The sequence below is a fragment of the Corvus cornix genome, chromosome 1A (assembly GCF_000738735.6).
Source record: "Corvus cornix cornix isolate S_Up_H32 chromosome 1A, ASM73873v5, whole genome shotgun sequence".
Classification (NCBI taxonomy): Eukaryota; Metazoa; Chordata; class Aves; order Passeriformes; family Corvidae; genus Corvus; species Corvus cornix.
The window spans coordinates 60917410-60929427 of record NC_047057.1 but is presented as its reverse complement, the minus strand read 5'-3'; the positions used below and the strand labels follow the sequence as shown (position 1 = coordinate 60929427).

General features: G+C 43.6%; 1 long non-coding RNA gene across 1 annotated transcript; it reads right to left on the bottom strand.

Annotated features, from left to right (window-relative positions):
- Nucleotides 1–874: 874 nt before the first annotated feature.
- On the bottom strand, nt 875–5738 carry LOC109146149. Its single transcript, XR_002047987.3, has 3 exons — nt 5394–5738; nt 3686–3909; nt 875–3322 (listed from the first exon to the last, which is right to left on the bottom strand). It is a non-coding gene; the product is annotated as an uncharacterized LOC109146149 (long non-coding RNA).
- Between the last annotated feature and the right edge of the window lie 6280 nt (nt 5739–12018).

Genomic DNA, 12018 nt, shown 5'->3' with positions numbered 1-12018 from the left:
AACACTATAATTATTCTGATCAATTTTATTTTATGATTGTCATTAGGACACTGCTGGGAAAAAAAGTTATGACAATTAGAACACAGCAACTACTGGGATATAAAGTGAAGATGATACGGAACAAAGTTTTGAGAAAAATACAAGGAAATTACAAGTTTAACCATGAGTGAAACAGAAGCCTGGGCAGAACTGATCACACCTCTGAGACCAGCATCAATATGAAAGAAAAATCTGCAAGAAGGGAAATTTTAGATGAGTGACTCACGTGGTACTCATTTCAGGCAGGGGAAGTGACAGGCTGCAGTGAGAACCAGTCACTTTTCTGGCTCCACAGCCATGAATGCAGCTCAGCAGGAGAGCCCAGACCTCTGGAAAGACTTGAGGGGCTCTGAATGAAGGATTTCTGCTCTACCCCACCCATGACAGAGCCCCAAACACTCAGCAGGACCTCTGGTGTCTGTGCAGTGTGAAGTGAAAGTCAAGAGTGATTTGTGTGTGCACAGCCGTGAACACTCAACTGAAATAAACCACCCAGCAGCAGGAAGTCTGCAGTAAATAAAAGCAGCAAAGCCAAGAGACTGTGAAAGGAATACCCCTGTTCTCCCCTGCCCTCAGGAGGAGGTCAAAGGCTGGTGCAAACCCCGTCTAAGTTAAAGGGAACAGCTGTGTGTTGTTAGTGAGCCCCTCTGACTCCTTTGTTTCTAACTCGGCTCTCAGTGACACAGCAGCAGTGCAATTTAAGGCATATAAGGAAACCAGAAGACTTTTCATAGTTCACTTGATTTTTTTTTTTTTGGGTTTTCCCTTAGGTCATCTGGGATACTTCAGACACTGTTCATATGAGTGCAGAAAATAGCAGAAAGGCAGCCACGCATGGAGAATGGAAATGCTACACTGTTTTAATGAATGCAAATCATCCAGGTGCCTGGAAAGCCCTTCAGTGTAAAGGGTTAGTAATTAGCAACAAATAAGTAGTAAGCGGAAAAATGTTCTCTGTGGTCTGCAGTGTTCAGTCCTCTCCTTCTACCCCTCCCTCACATAATTAAAACTAAATTGACTGATTGCTATGTCCTCTATTAAGAAACTGAAAGTAAAGGAAGAGGCAAGGTAAGGCATAACTCTTCAAGTCAATGGAAAATAAACCTGGTGAGGCAAGAGACAACTGTTCTTCACCCTGTGCCATGCTGCTAACCCTCGGATTTGAGGTCTTACAGCACATGCTGTCAAATGTAGTCACTTTGCTCTGCAAGAACAGGCCCCTAAATGTACCAGGTGTCCCCTCTCCCAGTGTGTCCCCAGCAGTCTTCCCACTTTGGAGCAGCTCCAGGTGACAAACTTCAAACATGGTTTCCTCCTCTGATATTACTCAAAGTTATGGTGGGGTGAAATTGGCACCAGGATTTTCATGGCTGCCTGGGGCAGAGGGAAGGCTCAAGGGAAACAAGAATTTGGACAAAAGACTGCTGGTCTAGCCAGTCACCCTCTCCTATCTGTAATTTAGATAATATTCAACCACTGCACAAACAAAGCCATGCGACTGGGAGCAGTTTTTATTTGCTGAGAGAATCATTAGCAAGTGTCTGTCTTTCCAAGGCCTCTCTTACCTGTAAAGCTGCTTTGGGATTGTGAGATGGGTGCATTTGTGTATCTTCCTTAAAAAAATGGCTCCCACACCCACCTCTTGGGTGGTCCAGGGCACTAAACAGCCCCCAGGTTAGTGGTGGTTTAATTACCAGTTTCTGAAGGGCAAAGCAATCTACCCCAAGCAGATGGGAGAGGCTTTGATAAACAGCACACTCCCCTTTCCTCTAACCTTTGCAGGAGGACATGCAGAGTGCTGGTAGGATTGTGTTTGGGGTATTGCTAGGAAAACAGGCTGGTTTTGCCAAGGCTTCATTCCCTCATGTGCTCCCTATTGCTTTGCTAATTCTCTTTTCGATTCCAAAGGCAGGGAAGGGAGCTTCCACATCAGTGTTTTACAAAAGAGCTGGGGTTAACAGGCATTAATGCAAACCATGACCAACACTGGACTGCTTTGTTCATGTGGCATCAGACAGCTTATATAAGATAGAACTCTATTTTCTTTAAAATTCACATTGTTTCACATGTGCATACGATTTAAATTCCAGTTTATAAGTAACGTACAAAACCATTCCTAAGCTAGAAACAAAAATAAAACATTGTCCAAGAGAGTAAAGGACTCCTGGGGTTCTTTAACCATGCAGCTCCTATAGATCAGAATGTCCCATGGATTTTCTCCCAACTCAGAGGTTCTTTTTCTTCCACCCAACAAATGTCAAGTATTAAAACCACCAGAGCAATGACTTAGTCCACATTTCATTGCCTGCACTGGTACAAATGTTTCTGTGTAGTCTGTGATCAAAGCAAGCTGCAACCTCTGTCAAAAAATTGCAGTCACAAGGAGAATTTTCAGGAGTATTTTACAAGATATATTAAAAACTATTCATTTATGATGGCACAGTTAGAAGGCTGCAGCAATAGGAATCAAAATAACAAACTATGAACACAAATGATCTCCAAGAAACTTCATCAAGAGGCAGTCCAGACATATTTGTACTGCAGGCAAGGGCTGCCTTAACTGTTTGCTTCCTTTTTTGTGCATCTGTGATTCCATCCTTTTTCACGCATGAATAGGAGATTGACGTGCTAAACTAATTCTGCACAGAGAAAAAGAAGCAGCCTGCTAGCTGAAACAAGGCTCTTTTCCTGTTTAACATATAAATCCCAATTATTTGCAAAATAGGACTTTCACTCTGTTAATTACATGTGCAATGACAATTCAGGTTATTGACAGGAAAGATTATATAATAATTGCACAGGAACCTCAAATGTATGCTTTCCAACCTTCTCCCTAAAAAGTTATGGATTTCTAAATATCATATATCTCAATTGTGAAAATATCTCAATTGTGAAAATTACACACTTCCATCACAAAAACATGACTGGGGGTTTTATCCAGTTTACTCGCCTGATGTGTGTCTTGGTGTGAAAACGTTACATTTCTTGCTGAAGTTTGCAAAACACAAGCACTGCTTTTGCCTCTCAAACAGCCTGTTTTGCTCCCAAATAACAGCACCACTCTTTTTTTAGTTCAGATACTTGATATCAGCAGGTGAGAAAAGAAACCCTCACATATCCTACCAAAGATTCGGCTGTTCTTTGACTCTGCACAGCATCAGAGCACAAATACACGTGGTGGAATGAGCATCCATGGCTGTTTCGGTGGAACATTTTTTCAAAACCAGGAATATAACTTGAGGACTTGCCATCATCCCAGCTTCTGCCGTGCCGTTGCACACCCCTACAAAGCAGAATGAAAGTTTGATGTTCATTTCCCAAGGTCCAGCCTAGAGATAGCTCTGTAATTTGAAATAGCCACTCTTCACACAGCAACAAAGCTGAAGGGGAAGCTGCCAAAGGTTAATCTTTCCTCTGGTATTTCTACCCCAGCTTTGCTTGGCCGTATTGCCCTTGGGCTGAATTGAGGAGGACAATGAGACTGTTAAGCAGTTTGGCTTTGTTTTGCACGCTATGGAAACCCTAATTCCCTCCTGGGAGAGGATCTCTCTAAGAGATCTGGTTGGCCACACCAGAATCCTACACGTGGAATCCCAGCTCCTTGCTCGGCACTGCCCATATCTGAATCTGCAGCTTTGCCACTCACCTCAGCCCACATCTGCCTCTGAAACAGGCTCTGCCTCATTCCCTCTGGCACAGGTGCTGCTTCCAGGTCAGTGTCTGAAATAACCTCCCCTCGTGGCAGGATGATTCCTAATGGTGGTGAATGGAATGCACACCCGTGGCTGCTGTGATGCAAACCGGCTTGCTATGTTGCTGATCCTCCCAATTATTTTTGTACACTTGGCAGGCCTCGCCATCCACGTGGAACTGGCAGAGCAACATCAACATCGAATGGAGTAAAGATAAAGCCTCTAGAGGACGAATATAAATTACTAATAAGCTTTTCACAATGCCAGCGTGTGCCAGCCAGACATATTAAAGAAAAATCTCAGGTTGCTTCTGCTCCTTCCTCCCCTGTGCCACTTAGGAATTTCCTCCACCACAGACAATCATGGATATGATTTCACCTCACTGAACGTCACCATGCCCAAGAGCAGAGGCTATTTTTTTCCAATTTACTTCTGGAAGCCAATCCATCTTAGAGCTGCATGAGGGATAGCAAATCTGCTTATCCACTGCACACAGACAGATAGCACAACAGAGTGAAAACTTGAGTCAAGGATGCTGGTCAGAATTCACCTTGCTAAATATATGTTCATGCTGGAGACCCTCACATTCAGGTCCATCAGGCACTCTAGTTGTTCTGGCATCCTGACTTCCTAAGCGGGATTGGGGGGTTAAAACATTAAAGAGTGCTCCAAACACTTCTTGTCCGTGCAGAAACTCCAGGCACTCCAAGCTCGAGTTCTCCGTACATCTCACAGCCCAGTGTAACAACCCTATGTTATCCCCTGTCTGCATCCATACCTGCACAAACACGGCCTGCATGGGAAAAACCAGCTGGCACAGGAGCCATAGGCTGGCAGAAAGGCCGACATTGCAGCTGTCACTGTGCTTGTGCTGCGAAGGACCTGGTCCTGGCTCCCTCAGACAACTCCAGACAATTAAAAAATTGTCAATATTCAAACTAGCCAGTTGATAGGTTCTGTTAGGTGATAGAGGAAGCTGTAAGCTCCTCTTTGCAAGAAAATCACTTCCGTAGCTATGCTAACCCATGACAGTTAATTACCAAAGAATACAGGCGTCTTCGAAAATAGATATTCAGATACTATGTACTCTGAACAAGTGCAGTTGTCTTTCGCTTTCAGTACCAGATCAAGGATGTTGACTGTGACTCCTCAGTTTCAAAAGAGAAGACTTCAGCATGTCCCCAGCACAGCCCTCTCTCACACCCTGACAAAGAAGATGCCTCAGAGGGCTCAGTGAAATGCAAATGTAGCTGGTTCAAAAAGAAAATGAAAATCTGAGGGTTTGCACAGGAAACAGCCTGGGGGCGGAGAAAGGAGGCTGAATGCCTTTCATTGAAATGCAAAAAGAAAATTTTCTTTCTCAGGAAGAGCAAAACCACCCCCCCGGGGGGATAATTTTGTTAAGGTAGCAGGAGAGTAACTGGTAGCAAAATCTATCCTAGATTGGTCCTGAGAAACCGTTTGAGTTAAATCATCTCCGGTGTTTTCCACTGCACGACACTTTCTGCTTTTTTCATCACTGCTGTCTAGAAATACACGGGAGAAGAAAAATTTAAATACACAGGGGAAGAAAGAGTCTATCAAGACTTAATGAGAGCGGAAATGATGCAACAGGAACCCCTCCAATGATCCCAACGTGTCCCAAGCACATTAAGTAATTACCATCTGTCCTCTTAGCTGGAGTCATTAATCTCTTCAGCTGTGCTGTGCTGCTTCTTGGTGGCGGAACCTCTTGCATACAAAACCATCAGACTGCAGAGCTGCTTCACAACCATTTTGCCATCCTTAGAAGCTTTTTTAGCTTTGCCAAGGTGTGCTTGAGTGCATTCATCAAAACCAGTACATGAGGGAAAAAATGGGAATGGGTTTGGCAGGCAGAAACTAAAGATTTGGCCTGATCTGAAAAAGAGAGGCGCTGGTTCAACCAGTGGGGAGTGTTTGCTGGCAGAGGGAGCAGCCAAGAGGAATGTGCGTTGGAGGGGACCCTGAATTCAGCAGGGACCAGTGCCAGGGAGCAGTGGGATGTCCTGGCACGTGGGATGTCCTGGCACGTGTGCCAGCGGTGGAGGCACAACCCCTGCCCCCGGCTCTTTCGGCGTCACTTCACACAGGGCACTTGTCCTCCTTCAGACTCACTTGGTCTCCACGCACCGCTGCTGGTGCACTAATCGGCGATACATCCTCACGCATCAGCACACCTCCTGCTCTCATCCTCCAGCTTTTGTTTTATCCCTGCCCGACCACCCTGACAGTACACACCCGCCTGTCCTTGTGTCACCAGAGCCCTGCCCCGGCTTAAGAACAAAGGGACAAGCTGTGCCTGCAACGGGTTTTTTTTACTAATCAACAAACTAGTACATTTTTTCCCATATTTTTTTTTTTCTCCTTTGTACTTCCCAGACACCCAGTTTACACCACATTCTTCTGCCTGTGTGTGTGGGTGTGCCAGCCCAAACCTTCCTTGTCCCATCCCTGCAATGGCTCCATTGCTGTCCTGTGGCAACAGGAGTGACAAATTCTGCCCATTCTTTCATTCCAGCTTGTCCTGAGGACCATGCATACTGAGAAATGCTACAGGCTGCAGGAGGAATGGAGTCTGTTTTATGAAATGTCTCTATCATATAGACTCTTTGATGGCTAGGAAGAAAGCAAGCTCATAACTTTCCATGTAGGAAGAAAGCATGAAAAATTCTCATCTCTTCTGGTGCTTTTTCACTGAGTGTGTAAACAGGCAGTGGTTTTGAGAACACAGCTCCTCCCTCGTCTGCTACTGAACTGCCCAGGAGTTACTGGTAGTTCTCAAGAGATAAGAGACTGACAGTCACCCACAGGCAGGGCCTGTAAAAATGATCAGATTTGAAGCTGTGATATCTTTCAGGAGGCAGGGTGGAAAATAAAATAAGCAGCCTTGGAGAGGGGGATGAAAGTATTTGAGCTTTTTGTCTTCCCAGCTCTAGTCCAGAGTGCTGAAGGAGGAGGTTTGTACCCTGCTCTGTTTGTTGGAGGAGACCGGGCTTGGGACAAACAACTTCGCCGCTGGTCTTCTGTTGACTCCAACAAGTAGAGTAATTACAGCTATCCTCTGAAGTGCTGGAGATAAAGGTTATCTCTGGTAAAAAGAATGCTGATGTTTCTGGGTAGCCCTTGTTCACAGAGAGGAATAGCTAAGCAAACTCCCTATGGACTTCAGGGAAACACAAAGGCACTTCAGAGTTTATGTGCTGAGATAAGGCTCCTGAGAAAACTTTAGCCTAACCTTTCTCCAGCTGTTTGCTTTCGTAGGAAAATCTATGTGTATCCATGTGAAGAAATCGCAAGAAGAAAATTAAAAATACTTTTTTTTTTTTTTTTTCTCAAGTTTCACTTTCTACACGGGAAGAAACAGATCCAACTCCAGCAGGTCTAACTGGAAGATGACTTAAGTGATTGGGAAAATGAAAGTGTGATGACATTCCATTATCTTTTTTTCTCTGCTGTATTTCGTGTGTATTTTAGGCTCTCATTCTGCCCTGTAGAAGATGCAATTATAAAAGACTGAGTCTGCACACAGTTTCCTTGTGGCTGTGTATGTGGAACCATGTGGTAGTTGAAAAGATAAGTCGGTTTTATTAATTTTACTTAATTAGTTAAGTTACCGAGTAACAATTGGATTTACATATTTCCGGATTACTAATACTTTTGGATACTCTATTTTACTAACACAATGCATGAATAGACAGTGCTGTCTTCTAAGTGCTGTTGATAATTTCTATTCCTTTTTGAGATGCTGCTTTGAAATTCTTTCCTGGATTCATCGAATCCAGGCTCTGAAGAGGAAATGCACTGCTTTCTGCAGTTATTTTTTTCTCTTGAATTTCCTGGTTTAAATTCCTTGGAGTGTATTTTTGCCTAACTGGCAGAATATCTACAAGAACAGCTCCTGGCAAAACGTAAACACCTGACACATTAGGGGATAAGTTACTTTAATTGTGAAAATAAGCAGATATTTGTCTAAACAATACTAAAACTGTTTTAAGGATGTAAATACAAGAGTGACTAGATAGGAAATGCTTTTATTCTGCTAAAGGAATTTCTTGTACTCATTTCAGACAAAAACTACAATAAGCATTCCCACTGAGGTAAATGAAAGAAATAAGGCTAAATGCTAGCCTAGGTAAAGAAGTTTACAAGCCCCTGAGACAATAAAGTTGCAGAAATGGGATCTTTGTCCTTTTGAGGGGTCATGTGAGCCAAGGAACATGGATTTACCTTCCAGAAGGGCTGGAAGCTACGCAGGCACTGGAATTGCTTGCTTGTGTCAGTGAGCAGTTCCAAATGCCTGAGGTGATCACATCCCTTCAGTTATTGTACCACAGCAGGGCTTTTGGGTTTGCCTAAGGGTTACATCCAAAAGTGTGTTAGTGGAGATGCCTTGCTAAGAAAATTCAAAACAAGTTGTTTTATACACCTCTCTTTACCTGTTATGTAAAATTACTAGAAAGCAGACACAGGCATGAGCTGTGATTTTTCCTTCTGAGGAATAAGCTTGAATTGAATGTTCCAGGCATTTTCCATGCTGGGATGCCAGAACTAAAGTGATCCCAAAGTGTCTGATTTAGATCTGGAGCTCATTCTGAAACAACTGCGGCCAGATCTTCCCAAGGTTTAACCACTCCCCCATCCTACAGCTGGGGTTGCTTTGAGGACTCCTTGTCAGAGAGTCTTTAGGAATTCACCCCTGTGAATTCCAACAAATGACAGATTTAGCAGCAAACTCCATCCCTAAGCTACTGACTGCTGGAGGTTTATCTGTGCTCTGATTCTGTAATTACAACCCTTCCCTTATTTATCTCTCTTGCTAGACCATGAAACGCAGTGGAAATAAATAATAACAGAGGCTGTCACTCACAATGCTTATTATGCATTAAATACTGCAGAGGTCCTGAGGTTTTGCCTCATGGTAACAGTCCCGCTTTCTTCTTCATTTGGCAGCAAATCCAATTACACATAAATGATAAACCTCTGGGCCTTGACACAACCTTTACAGCCCCTTTTATATTGCTCCTTGGTCCTGCTGTCTCACAGATGGCCAAGCCTATCTGGAGCCATTTATTTGCTGTTGGTTTACATGCCTGCTGTAAAATGCTCTATTCCCATTGTAAGAAACCTCAAGCTCCAACTTAAGTTTGTGCTTTTGGACCCCAGAGTCTATAAAACATCCTGGGTTTATGTTCTTCTGCACCTAGTGGAAAGACACAATTAAAGATAAAAAAATACACTGTAAGATAAGAAAAATAGTTGGAGCATGAGAGAAAAGAAAGAGCAGTCAGGGCTTAGGTAAGGTTTCCTAAGGTTTTTTCAGGCAGAAGTGATGACCTTGAAGGCTGGAGCAAAGGGAACTTAAATCTGGAGAGTCTGTAGGAATCATTAAAGATGCCAGGCCCTTCATATACACTACTGACACTGTGAGTGAAATAAAAATCTGCTTCATGGTCAAAAGAGTAACTGGATGACAGAAATCATCAGCTGAGTTGTGATCATTACAAATTCTTTGGAGCCAGGTATACACAACACACAGATTTTACACTGACACAGAATTCAGGACAAGTTAGATTTCACTGAGAACAGGGCAAAGCATAAGTTAGGAGGAGGCAAAGATAGGCAGAATGGAGATGGAGGCAACATGTGAGACACCATGATGTAAGATTGCTTGTGCCATGACTGTGTCTGGAAACTGATCATGTGATCCCACAGCATAAAATGGCTCCCCAATTTCTCAAAGGCATTCCCCCTAAAAAACTTTAAACCTTCATCAAAAGCAGTGATACTTCCTGTTCCAGTTTGAGTTTCCACTGGCTTTTAGGCTGAAGCTACAAGTAGAGCAAAGACTAAAAAATACCAGTTGGGAGAATAAACATTACCCTGGCACACTCTGAGCTGGCCAGCTGAGGAATTTATCCTACCAGAGCATAAATATGAGGATGAAAGTTCTCAATAAAAACAGATTCCAAGAAAGCCATCCAACTGTATGGTTCTGATCTTCATTTTCCACCTGAAGGAAGCCATAGATAAGTTCAAGCTGGGCCATCTCCACTGTGGTTTTCAATCTTCAGACCAGCTGGAAAGGAATAAGAATAAACAGGAGGCTCTGCATGCTCTGAGGGGGAGTGGCAGCAAAGAAGGGCTTATATGAAACTCAGTAGTAAAGCACACTTTATTTCCTGACCCAGATACCTGGAATAGGTATCCCAGAGCCAGTGAGGGCAGCACCATGTAAACATCAGAGACAAAGACATAATTAGTTACATAATTGAACAGCCTCAGTGGCTCACGTACTACACATTTACTTTTTTAAGGGATGTTGCTGTTACCTGCTGCTTGAGATAGAAATACCCATAACCTTTTGCAACACCAAATCTCATACTATAAGACATTTCACCAGTGAAGAAGCACCCTGGTCTAAATAAAACTCCAAGTACCACTGTCTGAGGCCCTGAACAGACAGAAGCACCTAGAATTTCTCTTTTCCTATTTCTGTGGTCAGTGTGTCATTTTGCATCCTGAAGTGCCATCAGATCCCTGAGGACTGGTCAACCCAAGTGTTCCAGAGCAGTCTTTGCAAGGATCCACTAAGTCTCATTCATATGGTAACCTGATCTGATTCAATTTTTCACATCTGCTAAAGAGATCATGACAGAATTCATCATAGCTGCAGGCCAGGCAGGCAGCAGAGGGAACCTGAGCTGGAGGTGGCACTCCTAGACCTGCTCCCTTTCCTTTGTTAGCCTGGGCACTCAGTGTTGCTATAAATACACAGCAGCCACTTGACCTTGGCAGTTGCTTTGGCTGCAGTAAATTCTCTTTTGCAGCTGGCAGGGGTTCAAGAGGAGCACATGCCCTGCTGCCCCTGGTGCTCAGCTGGAAGGAATGACCTTCCCCTTGCTCTGAAGGTGCAGCTTTGTGGCTGCCTTATGCTCAGCTAAGAAGGACTATTCCCAAAACAGTGACACCACCTCCTTTCCCCCCCCCCGCCAATACATGTTCCTACTCACTTTCCAGACTGAATCAGACTGAAAATCAATTGGGTTTTTTTTTTTCCCCTCTAAGATTCAGCCCAGTTTCAGAGTGAAGGGAAGGAAAATGCACTTTTAAGAATCAACACATTTTTACCCCATGGCAGACATCTGGATTAGAACAGATGAGTCAAAGTAACTTGTCTTTTTTCTTTCACTTAAGATGACTAGACAACTATAAATGTATGCTTTGTTTATCTAAAGGTAGGTGAGAAAAACCCCATCATCAAAGTGTATATCCATCTTTCCTTTTCAGAGTTCCCCATTGAAAAGTTTTCTAAGCCAGTTGACCAGAACCCTCTAAAATCCTACTGGGAGGTGAGCAGCCCTGCAGGCACTTCATCCTCTCAGCCTGTATTTTAGGATTAGTCATACTGTCCCCAGGATCACATGTCAGGTGCTGATATTCTGCCATTAATATCTGTGAGGTGCTGTGTTTTCTCCCGTTAAATTCCTAGATCAACACTTCACTGCTGAGCAAGTCCAGGATGGCTTCTGTCGTATCAGGTTTCAGAATCACAGCCTCATCATGCCTGGCAGATCTTTCAGTGAAGTGCTTTCCTTTGCCAAGGAGCCATCCATAGGAGCAAAGGTTGCCCAAGACCAGTGTCCACAGGCATTTTTCCTGGCAAAAACATGTAGAAGAGGAGTAGGCTCTTTCTACATATTTTTTCTGCATTCCTTTAATAGCCAACATCTTATAATGGGCATTTAGATAATATTACAGGTCACAAATGCTACATTAAAAGGCAACTGAGAGGTTGCCCAGAAGTCACAACTGTATTTTTTTCTCATTTACTACAGCAAAAATGAAGCAGAGCCCTGGCTGGTTCTTAGAAGTGGTGCTGCTGCTACAGCTAAAATCAATTTTTGTCAGAATGCCACACTGTACCAGTAGCACTTACTATATGGAGCAATGTAATGGTGCCATAGTGGAACAGTTCTCTTAGACACATGTTAGATATCCAAGGTGGCTGGGCTGACTCAGCAGGTTTTCTATGCAGAGGTGACATAAACTGTCCCAGAAACAGGAGCTTGCTCTACCAGGGGAGCCTCCCTGGCTGGAACGCTTTCCGAAGTCTAACTGCACTGACAAATCTTTTCCAGCACTGGTGGAGTTTTAGCATGGGCAGAATTAGAGGGGGAGAGAGAGTGCAAAGAGAACAGGAATGAGCACTTGAGGATAAATCATCCATGCTTGTGCAGGTCATTCAGTTGCTCTCTGGAAGTCAGGT